The sequence below is a fragment of the Hyla sarda genome, unplaced genomic scaffold (genome assembly GCF_029499605.1).
Source record: "Hyla sarda isolate aHylSar1 unplaced genomic scaffold, aHylSar1.hap1 scaffold_307, whole genome shotgun sequence".
Classification (NCBI taxonomy): Eukaryota; Metazoa; Chordata; class Amphibia; order Anura; family Hylidae; genus Hyla; species Hyla sarda.
Genome location: NW_026609792.1, coordinates 212,977 through 239,084, shown reverse-complemented (window position 1 = coordinate 239,084; position 26,108 = coordinate 212,977). Strand labels below are relative to the sequence as shown.

The 26,108-nt window shown below is 44.8% G+C and overlaps 6 non-coding genes and 2 pseudogenes across 6 annotated transcripts; all 8 read left to right on the top strand.

Annotated features, from left to right (window-relative positions):
- Positions 1 to 878: 878 nt before the first annotated feature.
- LOC130328434 (U2 spliceosomal RNA) lies at positions 879 to 1,069 on the top strand. Its single transcript, XR_008872420.1, has one exon. It is a non-coding gene; the product is annotated as a U2 spliceosomal RNA (small nuclear RNA).
- Positions 1,070 to 3,151: 2,082 nt separating this feature from the next.
- Positions 3,152 to 3,369, top strand: LOC130328412 (U2 spliceosomal RNA; annotated as a pseudogene).
- Positions 3,370 to 8,590: 5,221 nt separating this feature from the next.
- LOC130328379 (U2 spliceosomal RNA) lies at positions 8,591 to 8,784 on the top strand. The gene has a single exon (XR_008872385.1). It is a non-coding gene; the product is annotated as a U2 spliceosomal RNA (small nuclear RNA).
- Positions 8,785 to 10,873: 2,089 nt separating this feature from the next.
- On the top strand, positions 10,874 to 11,064 carry LOC130328432 (U2 spliceosomal RNA). The gene has a single exon (XR_008872418.1). It is a non-coding gene; the product is annotated as a U2 spliceosomal RNA (small nuclear RNA).
- Positions 11,065 to 18,244: 7,180 nt separating this feature from the next.
- LOC130328386 (U2 spliceosomal RNA) lies at positions 18,245 to 18,453 on the top strand (annotated as a pseudogene).
- Positions 18,454 to 20,549: 2,096 nt separating this feature from the next.
- On the top strand, positions 20,550 to 20,740 carry LOC130328431 (U2 spliceosomal RNA). The gene has a single exon (XR_008872417.1). It is a non-coding gene; the product is annotated as a U2 spliceosomal RNA (small nuclear RNA).
- Positions 20,741 to 22,827: 2,087 nt separating this feature from the next.
- On the top strand, positions 22,828 to 23,018 carry LOC130328430 (U2 spliceosomal RNA). The gene has a single exon (XR_008872416.1). It is a non-coding gene; the product is annotated as a U2 spliceosomal RNA (small nuclear RNA).
- A 2,085-nt stretch (positions 23,019 to 25,103) lies between these two features.
- On the top strand, positions 25,104 to 25,294 carry LOC130328429 (U2 spliceosomal RNA). The gene has a single exon (XR_008872415.1). It is a non-coding gene; the product is annotated as a U2 spliceosomal RNA (small nuclear RNA).
- Positions 25,295 to 26,108: the final 814 nt, after the last annotated feature.

Below are 26,108 nucleotides of genomic sequence, written 5' to 3'. Positions count from 1 at the left end.
ATATACGCGCACACACACACATATATATAAACGTATTCTCCGTTGAGATATTGCAGCCGCTGCTGTGTCCAGGCCCAGGAGCCTTAGCACTGTGCTGTGATGTCACTCAATACCACTGACATCACTAGGTGTAAACAACATCTCTCCTTTGCTGTGTATGTGACTATGGAGCTGTTTGGTGATGTCGTCTATTATGGCCTTCATAGAAGCAACAGGAGATTGTTGCATCCATCTAGAACCCTCAGAACTACAGTGCTATGATGTCACTCACTTCCACAGGCCTTGCAGAGTGTAAACAACAACAACCCAGCTTTGTTGTGTATGTAACCATAGGGATTTGTGATGTCACCTAGAACCTTCACAGCAGCGACAGCTTTATGAGGAGCATCAGCACTGCTCTGCCTGAGCAGAACCATCACCGCCATAGGTTGTCAAATAACCCGGATTTAACCCACACAGGTAAGTCCAATGGGGTGCAGGCATGTCCTCTATGCTTACAGCTTCCCGTGGGTGTTGGTTTGATACCGTTTGGGGACAGCCAAGGAGGCATCTGCAGGCAACAAAGGTAGGTGTGTGCTTGTGTGTGTGTTTCCTATGCAGATCCTAAGCCCAGTGTCACATGCAAGTAGGAGGAGTAAGAAGGGTTCCTGGCAAATCCGGGTTATGGATTGCATTTAAAAAGGCCCCGTGGGAGTGCAATGGGCCCCTGTCTTGCTGCTTAGCAATAATGGTATGGGTTTAGGTTCTGCTGTGTGTACTGGTGGTTGACTGCCCCCCAGCCCAGAGTGTGCATGGAAAATTGTCTGGCAGCCTCCCTGACAGCAAGCAGTGATAGTGCCCATGAAGGGCACCTTGTTGGGCCCGCCCCTTTCACGGTTATCGCTTCTCGGCCTTTTGGCTAAGATCAAGTGTAGTATCTGTTCTTATCAGTTTAATATCTGATACGTCCCCTATCTGGGGACCATATATTAAATGGATTTTTGAGAACGGGGGCCGATTTCGAAGCTTGCTTCCGTCGCCCTATGCATTGACCCGATATGGCAGTATCTTCGGGTACAGTGCACCACCCCCTTACAGGGTTAAAAAGAAAGATTCCTACTTTCATTGCTACCTGCTTGCTGGCTGGCCAGCTAGCCAGCCCTGCTGCTGCAGCCAAAAAACAAAAGGTGGTGCTGCTGCTGCTTCTGCTGCTTCTGCTTCTGCTTGTGTCTGGCCGCTGTTGGAGCGTCCAGGCACAGGACTTCTGCTGCTGCTGACTAAATGGCCTCCTTAATTGGATCATTTGAGTAGCCAGCACACCTGTGCAGGTAGGGCATGACATGATAGGCAGCTGCCTTGATAGCGGGTGGGTGCTGAATGTTCCTAATTGACAAAATAAGATTAATGCTTATGAAGAAATATAAAATCTCATCCCTTCCCCAATATCGCGCCACACCCCTACCCCTTAATTCCCTGGTTGAACTTGATGGACATATGTCTTTTTTCGACCGTACTAACTATGTAACTATGTAACATAACATGGGGGGGGGGGGGGGGGTCTCCTGGCTGTTCACACAGGTGTGTCATTGCTGTACATTGACCATGCATTGCTTCTGTGGTATTGCAAAGGCAAAGACAAATGCTTCCAGCCATCCATTGCACTAATGGATTGGTCATTAGCTGGCTGTCTATATCCCGCATCAATATAGACCAAAGTACAGAGGGTTAGGCTATGCTATTGTGCACCTACCTGATGCATCAGAAGGTGCGAGGCCCTTGCTAAATTCTGTGCACAGACTTTGAGATCTATACTTTAGACTGTATCTAAACCTGCTCCAACATGGACTGACATTCTGGCCTACTTTCAGCCGATGCGACTTGTCTGTCGCTGAACAGTCGCTTTTTATGTATTCAGCACCTATGTATAATGTTGTAAAAATGCTCTAGAAGCTAAAGTCGCAGAAATGTCACACATATTTGGCCTGCAACTTTCTGTGCGACAAATTCAGACAGGAAAAATCAGTATAAATCCTTAGAAAATTATCCCCCAGTGTCTCCATCTGCTGGCGGTATTGAATAAGCATTGCTGCACTGATGGGGTATGCATTAGACGAAAAAAAAGAAGAAAAAGAAGAATAATACGCCCAGAAAAGAGGCGAAAAGGAGAAAAACGTAAAAAAACGTGAAAAAAAAGTAAGAGGAAGAGAAGGGAAAAAAAGGTGGAAATGGGTTTAAAAGTGATTTCGGCGGAGAAATATATATATATATATATATATATATATATATATATATATATATACGCGCACACACACACATATATATAAACGTATTCTCCGTTGAGATATTGCAGCCGCTGCTGTGTCCAGGCCCAGGAGCCTTAGCACTGTGCTGTGATGTCACTCAATACCACTGACATCACTAGGTGTAAACAACATCTCTCCTTTGCTGTGTATGTGACTATGGAGCTGTTTGGTGATGTCGTCTATTATGGCCTTCATAGAAGCAACAGGAGATTGTTGCATCCATCTAGAACCCTCAGAACTACAGTGCTATGATGTCACTCACTTCCACAGGCCTTGCAGAGTGTAAACAACAACAACCCAGCTTTGTTGTGTATGTAACCATAGGGATTTGTGATGTCACCTAGAACCTTCACAGCAGCGACAGCTTTATGAGGAGCATCAGCACTGCTCTGCCTGAGCAGAACCATCACCGCCATAGGTTGTCAAATAACCCGGATTTAACCCACACAGGTAAGTCCAATGGGGTGCAGGCATGTCCTCTATGCTTACAGCTTCCCGTGGGTGTTGGTTTGATACCGTTTGGGGACAGCCAAGGAGGCATCTGCAGGCAACAAAGGTAGGTGTGTGCTTGTGTGTGTGTTTCCTATGCAGATCCTAAGCCCAGTGTCACATGCAAGTAGGAGGAGTAAGAAGGGTTCCTGGCAAATCCGGGTTATGGATTGCATTTAAAAAGGCCCCGTGGGAGTGCAATGGGCCCCTGTCTTGCTGCTTAGCAATAATGGTATGGGTTTAGGTTCTGCTGTGTGTACTGGTGGTTGACTGCCCCCCAGCCCAGAGTGTGCATGGAAAATTGTCTGGCAGCCTCCCTGACAGCAAGCAGTGATAGTGCCCATGAAGGGCACCTTGTTGGGCCCGCCCCTTTCACGGTTATCGCTTCTCGGCCTTTTGGCTAAGATCAAGTGTAGTATCTGCATTTGGTCTGGTCGGAAGGTGTCTGTGGTACCCCGCTTCTCGGCCTTGGGGGATTGTCTCTCCTTACGGAGGGACTTCACCCCCTTGCTGCTATTGGGGAGCGGGCTTAGTCCACGGACAACGGGTTGCGATCCCCCTGTCTCTGGGACCTTGTGTCTCAGAAGGCATTTTCGGTACGTTGAGCGTTACCTGTAGCTTCGGAAGCACCTAGGGTACCCCCGACCTCTGCCTTGGGTAAGGGTTCCGCTTTTATAGCGGGATTCCGAGCCCCTGCTGCTATTGGGGAAGGGGCTTAGTCCCTGGGTGTGGAAGATGCCGTTCTCCTGGGCTTTCCCCTCTGGGGAAATGTCGATGCGAAATACCATCCGCATAGAGGTGTCGGAGAGCCATCGTCAGTTGAAGAACCTCCGCTTCATTGCGGAGGTGATTCTTCTTGACTACTTCCGCCTCAATAGGGAGGACATCCTGTGTCTAAATGACCAGGAAAGCCGTGGCCTGTATACCGTCACCTTCACGGCCACGGCGTGTTGCGATAACATCTATGCAACCTTGTCTGGTGCGGACCAGAGGGACGATCGACTCGACGGTCTTTCGTTCCAGTTCCTCTATGGTGAGGAACATATACCGTTGGTGGTGGCTATGCACAGCCCTCATGTGACCACGGAGGATATAGCCACTTTTCTTCGGCGATACTGCGAAGAGGTGCGATTCGCAAACAAAATCTTGAACTCCGTGCGGTTCTGGAACGGCAAGAGGAAGTTCTGGGTCAAGCTCCGTAAGGATCCCGGTGGTATTGGGGGTCTTTGCCATCCGCCCCCAAATTTTGCCATCGGGAGAGTTCGGGGCTTCCTGTTCTATCCTCAAATGCCTATGTATTGCCGAAATTGCTTGAGGTTTGGCCACACCCAGGAGACCTGCGGCGCGGAGCGTGTGATTCGCTGCAATAGGTGTGGCCAAGAAGGTCACATAGCCTCAAGATGTAGCCATACGATAAGGTGCAACCTCTGCGGAGAGGAAAATCACGATTTTAATTCCTGTCCCCATAAAGCAAAAAGCCATGGGGATTCCACGAAGCCCGGGCGGGTGATCGAGTTTACTGCCCGGGAAATTGAAAGACGTCGATCGACTTCCTACCTGGCTCAAGAGCCCGCCGAAACTTCTGAAGGGGGCTCACCTGTGGCGGGTGGCAGCCGACGGGCCTCGGTGGGGGCAAAAGTGGACCCAAAATTGCAGCATAAGCCAGGTACTGGCTTGGCCCAGGGTCGCCCTGCTCCGGACGAAGAGGCCCCGGTGAAAGCCCGCCGGAAGGGGAGCCAGGTGGCCAGGTCTGAGCCCGGTCCTGTTACTCCGCCTATACAGGACAGGGCCAAGAAGACAAGTGGCGCCAAACCAGGGTTTGCTGCCCCGCCAGCAGTGGACCCGGTGGGTAAAACTGGCCATCGTCGATCGATGGGGAAGTTGGAGCAACAGTCCTCAGCAACGCTTGCTGGGGAACAAGCGATGAAAACTTCCCAAGGTAGCGGCAAAGGTTCCGGAAAAGAGGCCTCACAGGCCCCTGTGCAGCAGTTCCAGTCGTCAAATGATGAAAGAAGACGCAGATCCATCAGCCGGGGGCCAGAGATTACATCGAGTGAGAGCAACACAGAGGATATGGACAGCAGTGTGACATTTAAAAGACAAAGAGAAGAAGAAGAGGAAGACATTCAAAGGAAAGCGGCGTGCCGTAGTTCGGACGAGAGCGAGCTCAGGGTCGGGGCATCATCGATCTCAAGCTCCGACCCTCAGAACATCAAGGAGCTGATGACCCCGCAGGCGGGGGATGACGGTACGCAGCTTATTATTGACTTTGATTCTCCAAGCACGGACTCTCCATAAACTATGCCTATCCCTGTAAAAATTGCCTCACTCAATGTGAGGTCCTTAAAGAGCCCTGATCGCAGGGCTGCTTTATTTTCTTATCTAGAGACATGTGACTTTGACCTTTGCCTGCTACAAGAATGTGGAATCCCTAGTAAAATGGACTATAAAGACTTAAAAGAAGACTGGAAGCTGGGCCCATCCATATGGTCCGGTGCAAATGACTGTCGTTCTGTGGGTGTTGGGCTGCTCTGCCGAGGCCAGTCCTTTTCTATTCATACAGTAACTGAGATTGTGCCTGGCAGAGCTCTTTTAATTCATCTATATTTTAATGGACTTTTAATTCGTGTTTTAAATGTGTATGCCCCTCCTGATAAACAGGAGCGGGCAGAACTATTTGAAATTTTACCACTGTTTTGTGTTGGGTCTTCCCCCCTGCTGGTGGGAGGTGATTTTAACTGCATACGTGATGGGGAACACCGGCAGGGTGGGGATATTAATCGTAAAGACCGCACTTCTTACCTGCTTAAAAATTTTATTGATGATTTTAATTTGAAAGATTGCTGGAAGGATCTCTTGCCGGAGGACCCAGGCGCCACATGGTCCAATGGAAGAGTGAGCTCCAGAATCGATTTTATTTTTTCCTCTAGAGCTTTTAAACCCCTGAAATGCACGCTCGAGCAGAATATCTTCTCTGATCATAAGCTCCTCTTGGTGGGCCTGGAGCTAGAGGGGGAGCAAAAAGCAAAAAGGGGCCTCTGGAGATTAAACACCACACTCCTAGAGGACCCTGAGATAAAAGAGGAGTTTGTGCGGACCTACCAATGCTGGCAATCACAAAGAAAACCCCACGAGCCTATGCTGCACTGGTGGGAGGGCACCAAATCTAAAATCAGATTTTTTTTTTTATCAAAGCAGGTAAGAAGAAGGCAAAAATGGAAAAACAGTGGTTTTATGTTCTTAACATGCGTTTAAATGTACTTTTTAATTTGAAAGAAGCTGGTATGGATGTAGAAAATGATATTTTAAACCTTAAAACTGAAATAAAACATGCCATAGAAAAGAAAGGGAAACAAATCATTTTTAACTCACATGTGCAGCACCTGGAGGAGGGCGAGAAATGTTCCCGTTTCTTTTTTAAAAAAGTGATGAATAGGAGGGATATCATCCAAAACCTTGAGGGTGAATCCACTCCAAAAGGCATGTTAGATGCAGTTTTTAACTTCTACCAGCTTCTTTTTAATAAGAAAGATCTTAATCCATCCTTTTTAGAACATGTTCTTAATTCCCTTGATTTTAAGCTAGATGTTTTAGACCAGGAGGTTTTATCCCGTGATCTTAACTTAGATGAACTTTTATTTGTTTTTAAAAGTTTTTCTAGTGGGAAGGCCCCTGGGGAAGATGGTTTACCCATCGAATTTTATTTAGCTTTTTGGGATATTTTAAAGGATGATATGGTTTTATTGTATAAAGAAACTTTTATTGTTAATGAACTTCCCCCTTCCTGGAGGAGGGGGATTGTATCATTACTTTTTAAAAAGGGTGAAAAGGATATGCTAAAAAATTGGCGCCCCATCACACTTTTAAATGTCGATTATAAAGTTTTAGCCAAGTTATTAGCTGTCCGTTTTAAACCTTTTATTCATAAATTAATTCACCCAAATCAGGTTTGTGGGGTACCTGGAAGGTCTATAGCTGAATCCCTAAATATTTTAAGAGATGTTTTATGGTATTTTAAGGATAGAAATCAAACTGTAGCAATTTTATCCTTAGACTTTGAAAAAGCCTTTGATAGGGTCTCCCATGAATACCTGTTTTTAGTTCTTAAAAAGATGGCAGTGCCTGAAACGATTTTAAGCCGAATCATGCTTTTATACCGATCCTGTTTTAGTCAAGTCTCTGTTAATGGCTTTTTAACCAGCGGTGTTCCTCTTTTATCAGGTGTCAAACAGGGCTGCCCCCTGTCCCCACTCCTTTTTATTTGCGCAATCGAACCACTGATGGCCCTCCTCAGAAAAGACCGGGTAGTAAGAGGCGTACCGATACCTGGTGGAGGAGGGACCCATCTAAAGGTGTTGGGGTACATGGATGATGTCACCATACTGTGCCCGGACTCTCCATCCATGAGGGGGGCATTGAGGAACACCAGCTATTTCTGCGAGGTCTCTGGTTTTAAGCTAAACACAGATAAATGTGACTGTTTTTATATTGGCTCCTGGGATTCATCCATCACCCCAGGAGTCACAATGCAACAGGATCAAATTAAAGTTTTAGGTATTGTTTTTAACCAGGTCAATGATGGGAGCCCTAACTGGGATTCAGCTATAGCTAAGATGGAGAAGAAGATTTTAATGTGGAATCTTAGAAACCTTACCATGGAGGGGAAGATTTTAATAATAAAGATGGTTTTACTCCCTATTATGCTATACATTGCCATGGTATTTCCTCCATCTATTTTATACATTAAAAAAGTAACTAGAATTGTTTTTTCTTTTTTATGGGGTTCAAAAATGGAGAAATTAAAGCGTGATTTTATGTACAAAAGTAAAGATAATGGCGGGAAAGATGTTCCTAACCTTTTTACTTTCTTTTACATAAAGTATTTCTGTTTCTGTTTTAAAATTATTAAATCCGATGGCATTTTTAGCTGCTTTTTAAGGTACGCTGCGGGCATGGTTTTTAAAAGATGGTTGCGCATCCCTCTGAACGCTCCGGTGCTTCTGTGTCCCCCAAAACATTATGTGGTGTTGGAAAAGACAGTCAGGCTCCTAGGTCTCCAAGATTTGGAGCCTGACATACTGGGGGACCAGAGAAAGGTATCAAAGGTCCTCAGGCGGAGTGAGGTTACCCTGGCAGTGTCCAATTTCACACAGGCAAGATCCAAAAAGGTATGGCGGAACGTGTACGGGAAGTTTCTGGCGAATGTACACAGGGATCTTGCCTGGGCAATCGTCCACCAGTGCCTCCCTACTCGTGAGTTCCAGCACAGGCGAGGACTGGTGGCGAGAGCCAAGTGCCCGAGAGATGGCTGCGGAGTGGACGAAACGGTGCTGCACATATTTTGGAACTGCCCTTTTGCACGGGAGCTTTGGAGGAAGGTAGGCCCACTTTTGAAGTGGGCCTGCGGCCTAAAAGATTTTAATCACGAATGTGTCTTTTACGGTCTTTTTAACTGCCCCAATTTTAAACAGCAGATGATCTGCTGGATGATTATTAATTGTTTTAAAAATGCCATCTGGAAAGTTAGGAACATCTTACTTTTTAAACATGATTTTATTGATGTTAAAAACTGTATAAAGCTGGCCCTGAGTGAGATGTACATCTATTACCTAAGAGACAAGAAACAGTTGGGGGCCAGCGAGGCAGCATCCATGTGGTGTCTGCCTCTATGGAACGAAATAACAATATAATCAGTTTTTATGACATTTGTATAATGTTTTATCCTGCCATTTTTATTTTTTCTCCTTTTATTACTGGTTTTATTATTTGTATTTTAAAACTTTTGTGAACCTTTTATTATTTTGCATTTTAAATTTTGTATGGTTTCTTATTTATTGAATAAAATTTTGTTGAAACCTTATCTGTTCTTATCAGTTTAATATCTGATACGTCCCCTATCTGGGGACCATATATTAAATGGATTTTTGAGAACGGGGGCCGATTTCGAAGCTTGCTTCCGTCGCCCTATGCATTGACCCGATATGGCAGTATCTTCGGGTACAGTGCACCACCCCCTTACAGGGTTAAAAAGAAAGATTCCTACTTTCATTGCTACCTGCTTGCTGGCTAGCCAGCTAGCCAGCCCTGTGGGCCTTGCTGCTGCTGCAGCCAAAAAACAAAAGGTGGTGCTGCTGCTGCTTCTGCTGCTTCTGCTTGTGTCTGGCCGCTGTTGGAGCGTCCAGGCACAGGACTTCTGCTGCTGCTGACTAAATGGCCTCCTTAATTGGATCATTTGAGTAGCCAGCACACCTGTGCAGGTAGGGCATGACATGATAGGCAGCTGCCTTGATAGCGGGTGGGTGCTGAATGTTCCTAATTGACAAAATAAGATTAATGCTTATGAAGAAATATAAAATCTCATCCCTTCCCCAATATCGCGCCACACCCCTACCCCTTAATTCCCTGGTTGAACTTGATGGACATATGTCTTTTTTCGACCGTACTAACTATGTAACTATGTAACATAACATGGGGGGGGGGGGGGGGTCTCCTGGCTGTTCACACAGGTGTGTCATTGCTGTACATTGACCATGCATTGCTTCTGTGGTATTGCAAAGGCAAAGACAAATGCTTCCAGCCATCCATTGCACTAATGGATTGGTCATCAGCTGGCTGTCTATGTCCCGCATCAATATAGACCAAAGTACAGAGGGTTAGGCTATGCTATTGTGCACCTACCTGATGCATCAGAAGGTGCGAGGCCCTTGCTAAATTCTGTGCACAGACTTTGAGATCTATACTTTAGACTGTATCTAAACCTGCTCCAACATGGACTGACATTCTGGCCTACTTTCAGCCGATGCGACTTGTCTGTCGCTGAACAGTCGCTTTTTATGTATTCAGCACCTATGTATAATGTTGTAAAAATGCTCTAGAAGCTAAAGTCGCAGAAATGTCACACATATTTGGCCTGCAACTTTCTGTGCGACAAATTCAGACAGGAAAAATCAGTATAAATCCTTAGAAAATTATCCCCCAGTGTCTCCATCTGCTGGCGGTATTGAATAAGCATTGCTGCACTGATGGGGTATGCATTAGACGAAAAAAAAGAAGAAAAAGAAGAATAATACGCCCAGAAAAGAGGCGAAAAGGAGAAAAACGTAAAAAAACGTGAAAAAAAAGTAAGAGGAAGAGAAAGGAAAAAAAGGTGGAAATGGGTTTAAAAGTGATTTCGGCGGAGAAATATATATATATATATATATATATATATATATATATATATATATATACGCGCACACACACACATATATATAAACGTATTCTCCGTTGAGATATTGCAGCCGCTGCTGTGTCCAGGCCCAGGAGCCTTAGCACTGTGCTGTGATGTCACTCAATACCACTGACATCACTAGGTGTAAACAACATCTCTCCTTTGCTGTGTATGTGACTATGGAGCTGTTTGGTGATGTCGTCTATTATGGCCTTCATAGAAGCAACAGGAGATTGTTGCATCCATCTAGAACCCTCAGAACTACAGTGCTATGATGTCACTCACTTCCACAGGCCTTGCAGAGTGTAAACAACAACAACCCAGCTTTGTTGTGTATGTAACCATAGGGATTTGTGATGTCACCTAGAACCTTCACAGCAGCGACAGCTTTATGAGGAGCATCAGCACTGCTCTGCCTGAGCAGAACCATCACCGCCATAGGTTGTCAAATAACCCGGATTTAACCCACACAGGTAAGTCCAATGGGGTGCAGGCATGTCCTCTATGCTTACAGCTTCCCGTGGGTGTTGGTTTGATACCGTTTGGGGACAGCCAAGGAGGCATCTGCAGGCAACAAAGGTAGGTGTGTGCTTGTGTGTGTGTTTCCTATGCAGATCCTAAGCCCAGTGTCACATGCAAGTAGGAGGAGTAAGAAGGGTTCCTGGCAAATCCGGGTTATGGATTGCATTTAAAAAGGCCCCGTGGGAGTGCAATGGGCCCCTGTCTTGCTGCTTAGCAATAATGGTATGGGTTTAGGTTCTGCTGTGTGTACTGGTGGTTGACTGCCCCCCAGCCCAGAGTGTGCATGGAAAATTGTCTGGCAGCCTCCCTGACAGCAAGCAGTGATAGTGCCCATGAAGGGCACCTTGTTGGGCCCGCCCCTTTCACGGTTATCGCTTCTCGGCCTTTTGGCTAAGATCAAGTGTAGTATCTGTTCTTATCAGTTTAATATCTGATACGTCCCCTATCTGGGGACCATATATTAAATGGATTTTTGAGAACGGGGGCCGATTTCGAAGCTTGCTTCCGTCGCCCTATGCATTGACCCGATATGGCAGTATCTTCGGGTACAGTGCACCACCCCCTTACAGGGTTAAAAAGAAAGATTCCTACTTTCATTGCTACCTGCTTGCTGGCTAGCCAGCTAGCCAGCCCTGTGGGCCTTGCTGCTGCTGCAGCCAAAAAACAAAAGGTGGTGCTGCTGCTGCTTCTGCTGCTTCTGCTTGTGTCTGGCCCCTGTTGGAGCGTCCAGGCACAGGACTTCTGCTGCTGCTGACTAAATGGCCTCCTTAATTGGATCATTTGAGTAGCCAGCACACCTGTGCAGGTAGGGCATGACATGATAGGCAGCTGCCTTGATAGCGGGTGGGTGCTGAATGTTCCTAATTGACAAAATAAGATTAATGCTTATGAAGAAATATAAAATCTCATCCCTTCCCCAATATCGCGCCACACCCCTACCCCTTAATTCCCTGGTTGAACTTGATGGACATATGTCTTTTTTCGACCGTACTAACTATGTAACTATGTAACATAACATGGGGGGGGGGGGGGGGTGTCTCCTGGCTGTTCACACAGGTGTGTCATTGCTGTACATTGACCATGCATTGCTTCTGTGGTATTGCAAAGGCAAAGACAAATGCTTCCAGCCATCCATTGCACTAATGGATTGGTCATCAGCTGGCTGTCTATGTCCCGCATCAATATAGACCAAAGTACAGAGGGTTAGGCTATGCTATTGTGCACCTACCTGATGCATCAGAAGGTGCGAGGCCCTTGCTAAATTCTGTGCACAGACTTTGAGATCTATACTTTAGACTGTATCTAAACCTGCTCCAACATGGACTGACATTCTGGCCTACTTTCAGCCGATGCGACTTGTCTGTCGCTGAACAGTCGCTTTTTATGTATTCAGCACCTATGTATAATGTTGTAAAAATGCTCTAGAAGCTAAAGTCGCAGAAATGTCACACATATTTGGCCTGCAACTTTCTGTGCGACAAATTCAGACAGGAAAAATCAGTATAAATCCTTAGAAAATTATCCCCCAGTGTCTCCATCTGCTGGCGGTATTGAATAAGCATTGCTGCACTGATGGGGTATGCATTAGACGAAAAAAAAGAAGAAAAAGAAGAATAATACGCCCAGAAAAGAGGCGAAAAGGAGAAAAACGTAAAAAAACGTGAAAAAAAAGTAAGAGGAAGAGAAGGGAAAAAAAGGTGGAAATGGGTTTAAAAGTGATTTCGGCGGAGAAATATATATATATATATATATATATATATATATATATACGCGCACACACACACATATATATAAACGTATTCTCCGTTGAGATATTGCAGCCGCTGCTGTGTCCAGGCCCAGGAGCCTTAGCACTGTGCTGTGATGTCACTCAATACCACTGACATCACTAGGTGTAAACAACATCTCTCCTTTGCTGTGTATGTGACTATGGAGCTGTTTGGTGATGTCGTCTATTATGGCCTTCATAGAAGCAACAGGAGATTGTTGCATCCATCTAGAACCCTCAGAACTACAGTGCTATGATGTCACTCACTTCCACAGGCCTTGCAGAGTGTAAACAACAACAACCCAGCTTTGTTGTGTATGTAACCATAGGGATTTGTGATGTCACCTAGAACCTTCACAGCAGCGACAGCTTTATGAGGAGCATCAGCACTGCTCTGCCTGAGCAGAACCATCACCGCCATAGGTTGTCAAATAACCCGGATTTAACCCACACAGGTAAGTCCAATGGGGTGCAGGCATGTCCTCTATGCTTACAGCTTCCCGTGGGTGTTGGTTTGATACCGTTTGGGGACAGCCAAGGAGGCATCTGCAGGCAACAAAGGTAGGTGTGTGCTTGTGTGTGTGTTTCCTATGCAGATCCTAAGCCCAGTGTCACATGCAAGTAGGAGGAGTAAGAAGGGTTCCTGGCAAATCCGGGTTATGGATTGCATTTAAAAAGGCCCCGTGGGAGTGCAATGGGCCCCTGTCTTGCTGCTTAGCAATAATGGTATGGGTTTAGGTTCTGCTGTGTGTACTGGTGGTTGACTGCCCCCCAGCCCAGAGTGTGCATGGAAAATTGTCTGGCAGCCTCCCTGACAGCAAGCAGTGATAGTGCCCATGAAGGGCACCTTGTTGGGCCCGCCCCTTTCACGGTTATCGCTTCTCGGCCTTTTGGCTTCGATCCTGTGCGGTTTACCGGGCAGGGTAGGAGTCGGAAGGGGTGGTGATCGGGGCCTTCTTTTGCGGGGGGCCCTGGATTGTTACTGGGTTGCGATAGTGGGTATCTTAACCTGCAAAAATGAGCGGAGAGAGGACTCGAGGACTCGAGGATACGGTGCGGATTTACGTTCCTGGCGAACACCGGGGGACGATTGGATTGGATCAAGTTGTGCTGGAGATTCTTCGCAAGCTCCAGTACCTTCAGGTATGGCATGTAATCGCTATGCAAGACTTCCCTAGGCAAGGGATTTACGATATAACCTTTTATGATTCTGAGGTTTGCCAGAGGGTCTACATGGACTTAGAAGTGATGAAGAGGAGGAATGAGCCAGCTATAATGAGTAAGGTGAAAGTGGAGCCATTATTCATGAATATGTCTAAGGTTGTTATAGTCCATATGTACAACCCGAAGGTTTCGGATGAGATGGTGACCAATTTTTTGTACCGATATTGTGATGAAGTTAAATTTCTTGGAAGACTCAAGAACAGACATGGGTACTTTAATTGTAAAAGGAAATTTGTTGTAAAATTTAAAAAGGACGAAGGAATGGAAGAGGGAAGGAAGAGTATACCACAGGTATTTTCTATTGGAGGAGAAAGAGGTTTTTGTTTTTATGAAGGACAGTTGCAGTACTGTAGACGTTGTCACGCTTATGGACATGTACAGGAGTCTTGCCCTGAGCAAGGAGTATGCTGCAGGAATTGTGGGAAATCAGGTCACAACTCGGGTGAATGTACTGAGAAGAAAACGTGTGATATCTGTGGTAGTGAGGAGCATTTGGCTAGAGGATGCAGCTTATGGTATAGAAAGAAAATGAGCTATGCTGACGCAGCAGGAAATAGAAGAGAGGAAAGAGGTGAAAGGCCATTTCCACGTGTTTTTGGTGTGAATGCTGAGGTGACTCAGGTGATTGACGAGAACTCTGTAAAAGGGAGTGCAGCAGGTGTGACAGTGCAGCACATGAATACTCAGGAAAAATCTGGAAAAGGGGAGGAGGGTGACTCCACTGGTGTGCATTGTGAGGAGACTGGTGTTGGTGAAGAGTTTACTGAGGTCAGTAAGAAGAAAGCACGTAAAGGGAAAAAAGAGAAAGTGGTGGAGAGTGTGGAGACTGTGTGTAGGGAGGTTCCCCCATGTGAAGAAACAATTGAGGATTTTGAATGCCCAAACCCAGTGGTGGGGGAGGAGGAGGGGATGGAGTTTCAGGAGAATGAGAGTGAGAGATCCCTAACACCTGGGCAGAGGGTGATTAGTGGGGAGGAGAATGTAACATCTGAAGAGGAGGAGAAGGAGGAGGAGGAGGGGGAAGATGAAGATGAAGATGCAAATGGAGGCTTTCAAGGTAAAAGTAAAAGGTGTAAGAAAGGGAGTTGGTCAGGGGATCAGACGGATCCTGTGTATGGAGGTGAGAAAATGATGGACAGGGACTCTCAAGTGGGGTCGCCTGATTGCTATGGGATGCTGCTAAGGAAGGTTGAAGGTCAGAATACTAACTTCTAGTTAAAATGGATGTTAAGAAAATGGATTGCCTTCTTTCCTTTTTAATGGCATTGGTTGTGGCTACTCTTAATGTTCGGAGTATAGGAACAACCATCAGAAGAGCAGCAGTTTTTGATTTTTTGGAGAATGTGAAGGGAGATATATTTTGTTTACAGGAGTGTGCAATTAAGTCTGCACCTTATGTAGATGAATGGAAGAGAGGGCAGTCTTTTTGGTCTACATGCACAGAGAATAAAAATGAAGGTGTGGGGATTTTATTGTGTAACAGGGACATTAAAGTTTTAAATTGCCAAGTTTTAGTACCAGGTCGTTGTATGGTTTTAAATTTTGAGTTTTTAGGCCAGAGAATGAGAGTTTTTAATGTATATGCGCCAGCAGAAAAACAGGCACGTGTGTTATTTTTAGAGTCTCTTAAACTTTTTATTCCTGGTCGTGATGGTACTATTATTGTTGGTGATTTTAACTGCATTAGATCCGTCAATGATCGTGAGAGCTCTGCTAAGGTTAGAACTGATATTACTTCAAATGTTTTAAACCAAATTATACAAGACTTACATTATTCTGATGTGGGACTGATGGTTAGCACTGATGAAAGATACACCTATATATCAGATAGTGGCCGCTGTAAATCCCGGATTGATTACATTCTTGTCTCTGAGGGGATTAAGGTGGTCCGGTGCAATCAAATGATGTCAACTTTCTCAGATCATAAGATGGTGTCGGCAGAAATAAGTATTGCAGAGTCCTTTCATTTTGGTAGAGGGCTCTGGAAATTAAATGTAAGTCTATTAGAAGATGAAGAAGTAATGTCCGGTTTTAAAGATTTTTTTTTATCTTGTACTTCTAAACAATCTGTTTTTAGTAATGTTTTAGCTTGGTGGGATTGGGCAAAAAGTGAGTTTGCTAAGTATTTTAAGTTCATTTGCATAAGGAGGGCACAAGAAAAGAGGAGGGGTTATGAAAGGCTTATCTCACGTTTAGAAACTCTCTTTAAGTTTAAACATGTTGGTGTGGAGGTGGAGGAGGAAATTGAGAAGGTGAAAATTGAGATGAAGAACAGGTTGTTGGAAAGAGGTAGAAATATTGTTTTTAAATCCAAAGTTCAACATTTGGAGGAAAATGAACAATGTACAAGATATTTCTTTAAAAAATGTTTTAATGCTAGGGGTGTTTTTAAGTCTGTTTTAACTCCTACAGGGGAAGTTGTTGGTGATGAGATGGTGAAGGAGATTGGCAGATTTTATGAAACACTTTTTAGTAATAAGAGCAGAGCCAGTGAGACGGAGATGAATGATTATTGTAATATTTTAGAGAATAATGTCCCTGAAGGAAAAAGTGCATTTTTAATTGAGGAAGTTTGTGAAGGGGAGATCAAGCAGGCTCTGGACAAGACAGCGAAAGGGAAGACACCGGGCTGTGATGGCCTCCCCTTTGAGTTTTATTCAGTTTTTTGGCATATTTTAAAGCAAGATTTTACACGGGTGGTGCAATATGTTTTTAACTCAGGTATTTTAGCGGAGTCTATGAAGAAAGGAGTTATTACCTTGATACATAAGAAAGGTGATGAAAGAGATTTGAAAAACTGGAGGCCGATCACATTATTGAATACAGATTATAAGATCATTGCAAAGATTGTGGCGAACAGGATGAGTGACATAGTTGAGCACCTTGTTGGAGAATACCAAGTTTGTGCAGTGCCAAATAGGAGAATAACTGATAATTTATTAGTTTTAAGAGACTCTATTTATTATAGTAATTTTAATAAGAATGCACTTTTTGTGGAATCCATTGATTTTGAAAAAGCTTATGACAGAGTTGCTCATGATTTTATGTTTATGGTTTTAAAGCATATGGGTATTCCTGAGAAGCTACTGTTTGTGATTAAAAGTTTTTATTATGGGGCAACAAGTCAGATTTTAGTCAATGGACATGTGGGGCCGGGTTTTAATATTTTATCAGGAGTACGACAGGGATGCCCACTCTCCCCAATTTTATTCATTTGTGTCATTGAGGCCTTGCTCAAAAATGTACAGAAGGACAAATGTGTGAGTGGTGTTTTTATCCCGGGAAGTAATGGAAGGAATTTGAAGGTTTTAAGTTACATGGATGATGTGGTTTTTACTTGCACTTCCCAAGCTGATCTTAATAGAGTGAATTTGCATGTAAAGATTTTTTGTTGTATTGCTGGTATGAAAGTCAATTGGGGGAAGTGCCAATTGAGTAATTTTGGAAAGCAAGGAAAAGTGGTGGTGGATGGCGTGGATGAGAAGGAAGATATTGAAGTGTTAGGGGTTGTTTTTGAAAAAAATCTAAAAGGAGGGAAAAGTTATGAGAAGTTGGAGGAGAAGATAGAGAAGAAATTATCTTTTTGGAAATTGAGAAACTTGTCCCTTAAAGGTAAAGTTCTGATTTTAAAGGCAGTAATTTTGCCACTACTATTATATACTGCAATGGTTTTCCCACCCGGCAAATTATGGACCAGAAGGATGACAAGGAAGTTGTTTATTTTTTTCTGGGGTTCAAAGATGGAAAAGATGAAGAGGGAGGAAGTGATGAAGAGCGTGAAGAAAGGCGGATATAATTTCCCGGATATTAATCTGTTTTTAAAGACTCATTACTTTCTTTTAATTTATAAAGTGTCTCAGTGCAATAATTGGGTGGCAGACATGAGCAGGTATTTGGCAGGATGGTTGTTTTCCAAATGGGGCTGGTGTGAGAAGGATCTGAGGAGACCAATAGCGCAAGTTATACCTACCTTCTATGTGGTTCTCAGGTCTTTCAGTGATCAATTTGGTTTGAGTTCCCTGGGAAAACCTGAGAAAAAGAAAATTGAAAATGAAATAAGAAAAAATGAGAGATTATATGAAGTACCATTCTGCACTACTGCTCAGTCTGTGAAGATCTGGAATCTTTTTAATGTTAGAGGATTATCGAATAGACAGAGAGATGTAAACTGGATGACTTTTCATGGCTGCCTCCCAACCAGAGCTTTCCTGAATGGACGAGGAATAAGAGTGAGCGAGAAATGTCCAAGAGAGGGTTGTGGAGGCAGGGAGGATACAGTGCACTTATTTTGGAACTGTTTTTATGCAAGAGAATTTTTTATGCTTCTACAGAGGTTTTTTTCTGCAATCACGGGATATGTTGATTTTAATTTTGAGAAGATTTTTATTGGTCAGGATTTTAGCAGGAGAGAGGACACACGTGAAAGCTGGATTGTATTTTCTGTTTTTAAAGAAGTTTTATGGGATTCTAGAAACCTGCTTGTTTTTAAAAATGTGTGTATTTCTCCAAGGGAGTTGAAGAGACTTTTTTTTGGAAGGTTGTTTATTATTTTTCTATTTGACAAGAAGAGAATGGGAGAGGAAGAGGCTGAAAAGATTTGGAGATACAAGGAATGGAGAAAGTTGTAAGTATCCTGATCAAGGTTTTGAATTTGTGCTTCTCTTATAGTTTTCTTATTGAGATATTTTTCCGCATGATGTTTTTTCAGACTTTGTTTAGAAGTGATGAGTTTTGGTAGGTGACCTGATGATCGCTTGAACAATAGTCTGTAACTGGGGAAAAAAAAAAAAAAAAAAAAAAAAAAATCTGTTCTTATCAGTTTAATATCTGATACGTCCCCTATCTGGGGACCATATATTAAATGGATTTTTGAGAACGGGGGCCGATTTCGAAGCTTGCTTCCGTCGCCCTATGCATTGACCCGATATGGCAGTATCTTCGGGTACAGTGCACCACCCCCTTACAGGGTTAAAAAGAAAGATTCCTACTTTCATTGCTACCTGCTTGCTGGCTAGCCAGCTAGCCAGCCCTGTGGGCCTTGCTGCTGCTGCAGCCAAAAAACAAAAGGTGGTGCTGCTGCTGCTTCTGCTGCTTCTGCTTCTGCTTGTGTCTGGCCGCTGTTGGAGCGTCCAGGCACAGGACTTCTGCTGCTGCTGACTAAATGGCCTCCTTAATTGGATCATTTGAGTAGCCAGCACACCTGTGCAGGTAGGGCATGACATGATAGGCAGCTGCCTTGATAGCGGGTGGGTGCTGAATGTTCCTAATTGACAAAATAAGATTAATGCTTATGAAGAAATATAAAATCTCATCCCTTCCCCAATATCGCGCCACACCCCTACCCCTTAATTCCCTGGTTGAACTTGATGGACATATGTCTTTTTTCGACCGTACTAACTATGTAACTATGTAACATAACATGGGGGGGGGGGGGGGGGTGTCTCCTGGCTGTTCACACAGGTGTGTCATTGCTGTACATTGACCATGCATTGCTTCTGTGGTATTGCAAAGGCAAAGACAAATGCTTCCAGCCATCCATTGCACTAATGGATTGGTCATCAGCTGGCTGTCTATGTCCCGCATCAATATAGACCAAAGTACAGAGGGTTAGGCTATGCTATTGTGCACCTACCTGATGCATCAGAAGGTGCGAGGCCCTTGCTAAATTCTGTGCACAGACTTTGAGATCTATACTTTAGACTGTATCTAAACCTGCTCCAACATGGACTGACATTCTGGCCTACTTTCAGCCGATGCGACTTGTCTGTCGCTGAACAGTCGCTTTTTATGTATTCAGCACCTATGTATAATGTTGTAAAAATGCTCTAGAAGCTAAAGTCGCAGAAATGTCACACATATTTGGCCTGCAACTTTCTGTGCGACAAATTCAGACAGGAAAAATCAGTATAAATCCTTAGAAAATTATCCCCCAGTGTCTCCATCTGCTGGCGGTATTGAATAAGCATTGCTGCACTGATGGGGTATGCATTAGACGAAAAAAAAGAAGAAAAAGAAGAATAATACGCCCAGAAAAGAGGCGAAAAGGAGAAAAACGTAAAAAAACGTGAAAAAAAAGTAAGAGGAAGAGAAGGGAAAAAAAGGTGGAAATGGGTTTAAAAGTGATTTCGGCGGAGAAATATATATATATATATATATATATATATATATATATATATATATATATATACGCGCACACATATATATAAACGTATTCTCCGTTGAGATATTGCAGCCGCTGCTGTGTCCAGGCCCAGGAGCCTTAGCACTGTGCTGTGATGTCACTCAATACCACTGACATCACTAGGTGTAAACAACATCTCTCCTTTGCTGTGTATGTGACTATGGAGCTGTTTGGTGATGTCGTCTATTATGGCCTTCATAGAAGCAACAGGAGATTGTTGCATCCATCTAGAACCCTCAGAACTACAGTGCTATGATGTCACTCACTTCCACAGGCCTTGCAGAGTGTAAACAACAACAACCCAGCTTTGTTGTGTATGTAACCATAGGGATTTGTGATGTCACCTAGAACCTTCACAGCAGCGACAGCTTTATGAGGAGCATCAGCACTGCTCTGCCTGAGCAGAACCATCACCGCCATAGGTTGTCAAATAACCCGGATTTAACCCACACAGGTAAGTCCAATGGGGTGCAGGCATGTCCTCTATGCTTACAGCTTCCCGTGGGTGTTGGTTTGATACCGTTTGGGGACAGCCAAGGAGGCATCTGCAGGCAACAAAGGTAGGTGTGTGCTTGTGTGTGTGTTTCCTATGCAGATCCTAAGCCCAGTGTCACATGCAAGTAGGAGGAGTAAGAAGGGTTCCTGGCAAATCCGGGTTATGGATTGCATTTAAAAAGGCCCCGTGGGAGTGCAATGGGCCCCTGTCTTGCTGCTTAGCAATAATGGTATGGGTTTAGGTTCTGCTGTGTGTACTGGTGGTTGACTGCCCCCCAGCCCAGAGTGTGCATGGAAAATTGTCTGGCAGCCTCCCTGACAGCAAGCAGTGATAGTGCCCATGAAGGGCACCTTGTTGGGCCCGCCCCTTTCACGGTTATCGCTTCTCGGCCTTTTGGCTAAGATCAAGTGTAGTATCTGTTCTTATCAGTTTAATATCTGATACGTCCCCTATCTGGGGACCATATATTAAATGGATTTTTGAGAACGGGGGCCGATTTCGAAGCTTGCTTCCGTCGCCCTATGCATTGACCCGATATGGCAGTATCTTCGGGTACAGTGCACCACCCCCTTACAGGGTTAAAAAGAAAGATTCCTACTTTCATTGCTACCTGCTTGCTGGCTAGCCAGCTAGCCAGCCCTGTGGGCCTTGCTGCTGCTGCAGCCAAAAAACAAAAGGTGGTGCTGCTGCTGCTTCTGCTGCTTCTGCTTCTGCTTGTGTCTGGCCGCTGTTGGAGCGTCCAGGCACAGGACTTCTGCTGCTGCTGACTAAATGGCCTCCTTAATTGGATCATTTGAGTAGCCAGCACACCTGTGCAGGTAGGGCATGACATGATAGGCAGCTGCCTTGATAGCGGGTGGGTGCTGAATGTTCCTAATTGACAAAATAAGATTAATGCTTATGAAGAAATATAAAATCTCATCCCTTCCCCAATATCGCGCCACACCCCTACCCCTTAATTCCCTGGTTGAACTTGATGGACATATGTCTTTTTTCGACCGTACTAACTATGTAACTATGTAACATAACATGGGGGGGGGGGGGGGGTGTCTCCTGGCTGTTCACACAGGTGTGTCATTGCTGTACATTGACCATGCATTGCTTCTGTGGTATTGCAAAGGCAAAGACAAATGCTTCCAGCCATCCATTGCACTAATGGATTGGTCATCAGCTGGCTGTCTATGTCCCGCATCAATATAGACCAAAGTACAGAGGGTTAGGCTATGCTATTGTGCACCTACCTGATGCATCAGAAGGTGCGAGGCCCTTGCTAAATTCTGTGCACAGACTTTGAGATCTATACTTTAGACTGTATCTAAACCTGCTCCAACATGGACTGACATTCTGGCCTACTTTCAGCCGATGCGACTTGTCTGTCGCTGAACAGTCGCTTTTTATGTATTCAGCACCTATGTATAATGTTGTAAAAATGCTCTAGAAGCTAAAGTCGCAGAAATGTCACACATATTTGGCCTGCAACTTTCTGTGCGACAAATTCAGACAGGAAAAATCAGTATAAATCCTTAGAAAATTATCCCCCAGTGTCTCCATCTGCTGGCGGTATTGAATAAGCATTGCTGCACTGATGGGGTATGCATTAGACGAAAAAAAAGAAGAAAAAGAAGAATAATACGCCCAGAAAAGAGGCGAAAAGGAGAAAAACGTAAAAAAACGTGAAAAAAAAGTAAGAGGAAGAGAAGGGAAAAAAAGGTGGAAATGGGTTTAAAAGTGATTTCGGCGGAGAAATATATATATATATATATATATATATATATATATATACGCGCACACACACACATATATATAAACGTATTCTCCGTTGAGATATTGCAGCCGCTGCTGTGTCCAGGCCCAGGAGCCTTAGCACTGTGCTGTGATGTCACTCAATACCACTGACATCACTAGGTGTAAACAACATCTCTCCTTTGCTGTGTATGTGACTATGGAGCTGTTTGGTGATGTCGTCTATTATGGCCTTCATAGAAGCAACAGGAGATTGTTGCATCCATCTAGAACCCTCAGAACTACAGTGCTATGATGTCACTCACTTCCACAGGCCTTGCAGATTGTAAACAACAACAACCCAGCTTTGTTGTGTATGTAACCATAGGGATTTGTGATGTCACCTAGAACCTTCACAGCAGCGACAGCTTTATGAGGAGCATCAGCACTGCTCTGCCTGAGCAGAACCATCACCGCCATAGGTTGTCAAATAACCCGGATTTAACCCACACAGGTAAGTCCAATGGGGTGCAGGCATGTCCTCTATGCTTACAGCTTCCCGTGGGTGTTGGTTTGATACCGTTTGGGGACAGCCAAGGAGGCATCTGCAGGCAACAAAGGTAGGTGTGTGCTTGTGTGTGTGTTTCCTATGCAGATCCTAAGCCCAGTGTCACATGTAAGTAGGAGGAGTAAGAAGGGTTCCTGGCAAATCCGGGTTATGGATTGCATTTAAAAAGGCCCCGTGGGAGTGCAATGGGCCCCTGTCTTGCTGCTTAGCAATAATGGTATGGGTTTAGGTTCTGCTGTGTGTACTGGTGGTTGACTGCCCCCCAGCCCAGAGTGTGCATGGAAAATTGTCTGGCAGCCTCCCTGACAGCAAGCAGTGATAGTGCCCATGAAGGGCACCTTGTTGGGCCCGCCCCTTTCACGGTTATCGCTTCTCGGCCTTTTGGCTAAGATCAAGTGTAGTATCTGTTCTTATCAGTTTAATATCTGATACGTCCCCTATCTGGGGACCATATATTAAATGGATTTTTGAGAACGGGGGCCGATTTCGAAGCTTGCTTCCGTCGCCCTATGCATTGACCCGATATGGCAGTATCTTCGGGTACAGTGCACCACCCCCTTACAGGGTTAAAAAGAAAGATTCCTACTTTCATTGCTACCTGCTTGCTGGCTAGCCAGCTAGCCAGCCCTGTGGGCCTTGCTGCTGCTGCAGCCAAAAAACAAAAGGTGGTGCTGCTCCTGCTTCTGCTGCTTCTGCTTCTGCTTGTGTCTGGCCGCTGTTGGAGCGTCCAGGCACAGGACTTCTGCTGCTGCTGACTAAATGGCCTCCTTAATTGGATCATTTGAGTAGCCAGCACACCTGTGCAGGTAGGGCATGACATGATAGGCAGCTGCCTTGATAGCGGGTGGGTGCTGAATGTTCCTAATTGACAAAATAAGATTAATGCTTATGAAGAAATATAAAATCTCATCCCTTCCCCAATATCGCGCCACACCCCTACCCCTTAATTCCCTGGTTGAACTTGATGGACATATGTCTTTTTTCGACCGTACTAACTATGTAACTATGTAACATAACATGGGGGGGGGGGGGGGGTGTCTCCTGGCTGTTCACACAGGTGTGTCATTGCTGTACATTGACCATGCATTGCTTCTGTGGTATTGCAAAGGCAAAGACAAATGCTTCCAGCCATCCATTGCACTAATGGATTGGTCATCAGCTGGCTGTTTATGTCCCGCATCAATATAGACCAAAGTACAGAGGGTTAGGCTATGCTATTGTGCACCTACCTGATGCATCAGAAGGTGCGAGGCCCTTGCTAAATTCTGTGCACAGACTTTGAGATCTATACTTTAGACTGTATCTAAACCTGCTCCAACATGGACTGACATTCTGGCCTACTTTCAGCCGATGCGACTTGTCTGTCGCTGAACAGTCGCTTTTTATGTATTCAGCACCTATGTATAATGTTGTAAAAATGCTCTAGAAGCTAAAGTCGCAGAAATGTCACACATATTTGGCCTGCAACTTTCTGTGCGACAAATTCAGACAGGAAAAATCAGTATAAATCCTTAGAAAATTATCCCCCAGTGTCTCCATCTGCTGGCGGTATTGAATAAGCATTGCTGCACTGATGGGGTATGCATTAGACGAAAAAAAAGAAGAAAAAGAAGAATAATACGCCCAGAAAAGAGGCGAAAAGGAGAAAAACGTAAAAAAACGTGAAAAAAAAGTAAGAGGAAGAGAAGGGAAAAAAAGGTGGAAATGGGTTTAAAAGTGATTTCGGCGGAGAAATATATATATATATATATATATATATATATATATACGCGCACACACACACATATATATAAACGTATTCTCCGTTGAGATATTGCAGCCGCTGCTGTGTCCAGGCCCAGGAGCCTTAGCACTGTGCTGTGATGTCACTCAATACCACTGACATCACTAGGTGTAAACAACATCTCTCCTTTGCTGTGTATGTGACTATGGAGCTGTTTGGTGATGTCGTCTATTATGGCCTTCATAGAAGCAACAGGAGATTGTTGCATCCATCTAGAACCCTCAGAACTACAGTGCTATGATGTCACTCACTTCCACAGGCCTTGTAGAGTGTAAACAACAACAACCCAGCTTTGTTGTGTATGTAACCATAGGGATTTGTGATGTCACCTAGAACCTTCACAGCAGCGACAGCTTTATGAGGAGCATCAGCACTGCTCTGCCTGAGCAGAACCATCACCGCCATAGGTTGTCAAATAACCCGGATTTAACCCACACAGGTAAGTCCAATGGGGTGCAGGCATGTCCTCTATGCTTACAGCTTCCCGTGGGTGTTGGTTTGATACCGTTTGGGGACAGCCAAGGAGGCATCTGCAGGCAACAAAGGTAGGTGTGTGCTTGTGTGTGTGTTTCCTATGCAGATCCTAAGCCCAGTGTCACATGTAAGTAGGAGGAGTAAGAAGGGTTCCTGGCAAATCCGGGTTATGGATTGCATTTAAAAAGGCCCCGTGGGAGTGCAATGGGCCCCTGTCTTGCTGCTTAGCAATAATGGTATGGGTTTAGGTTCTGCTGTGTGTACTGGTGGTTGACTGCCCCCCAGCCCAGAGTGTGCATGGAAAATTGTCTGGCAGCCTCCCTGACAGCAAGCAGTGATAGTGCCCATGAAGGGCACCTTGTTGGGCCCGCCCCTTTCACGGTTATCGCTTCTCGGCCTTTTGGCTAAGATCAAGTGTAGTATCTGTTCTTATCAGTTTAATATCTGATACGTCCCCTATCTGGGGACCATATATTAAATGGATTTTTGAGAACGGGGGCCGATTTCGAAGCTTGCTTCCGTCGCCCTATGCATTGACCCGATATGGCAGTATCTTCGGGTACAGTGCACCACCCCCTTACAGGGTTAAAAAGAAAGATTCCTACTTTCATTGCTACCTGCTTGCTGGCTAGCCAGCTAGCCAGCCCTGTGGGCCTTGCTGCTGCTGCAGCCAAAAAACAAAAGGTGGTGCTGCTGCTGCTTCTGCTGCTTCTGCTTTTGCTTGTGTCTGGCCGCTGTTGGAGCGTCCAGGCACAGGACTTCTGCTGCTGCTGACTAAATGGCCTCCTTAATTGGATCATTTGAGTAGCCAGCACACCTGTGCAGGTAGGGCATGACATGATAGGCAGCTGCCTTGATAGCGGGTGGGTGCTGAATGTTCCTAATTGACAAAATAAGATTAATGCTTATGAAGAAATATAAAATCTCATCCCTTCCCCAATATCGCGCCACACCCCTACCCCTTAATTCCCTGGTTGAACTTGATGGACATATGTCTTTTTTCGACCGTACTAACTATGTAACTATGTAACATAACATGGGGGGGGGGGGGGGGGGGGGTCTCCTGGCTGTTCACACAGGTGTGTCATTGCTGTACATTGACCATGCATTGCTTCTGTGGTATTGCAAAGGCAAAGACAAATGCTTCCAGCCATCCATTGCACTAATGGATTGGTCATCAGCTGGCTGTCTATGTCCCGCATCAATATAGACCAAAGTACAGAGGGTTAGGCTATGCTATTGTGCACCTACCTGATGCATCAGAAGGTGCGAGGCCCTTGCTAAATTCTGTGCACAGACTTTGAGATCTATACTTTAGACTGTATCTAAACCTGCTCCAACATGGACTGACATTCTGGCCTACTTTCAGCCGATGCGACTTGTCTGTCG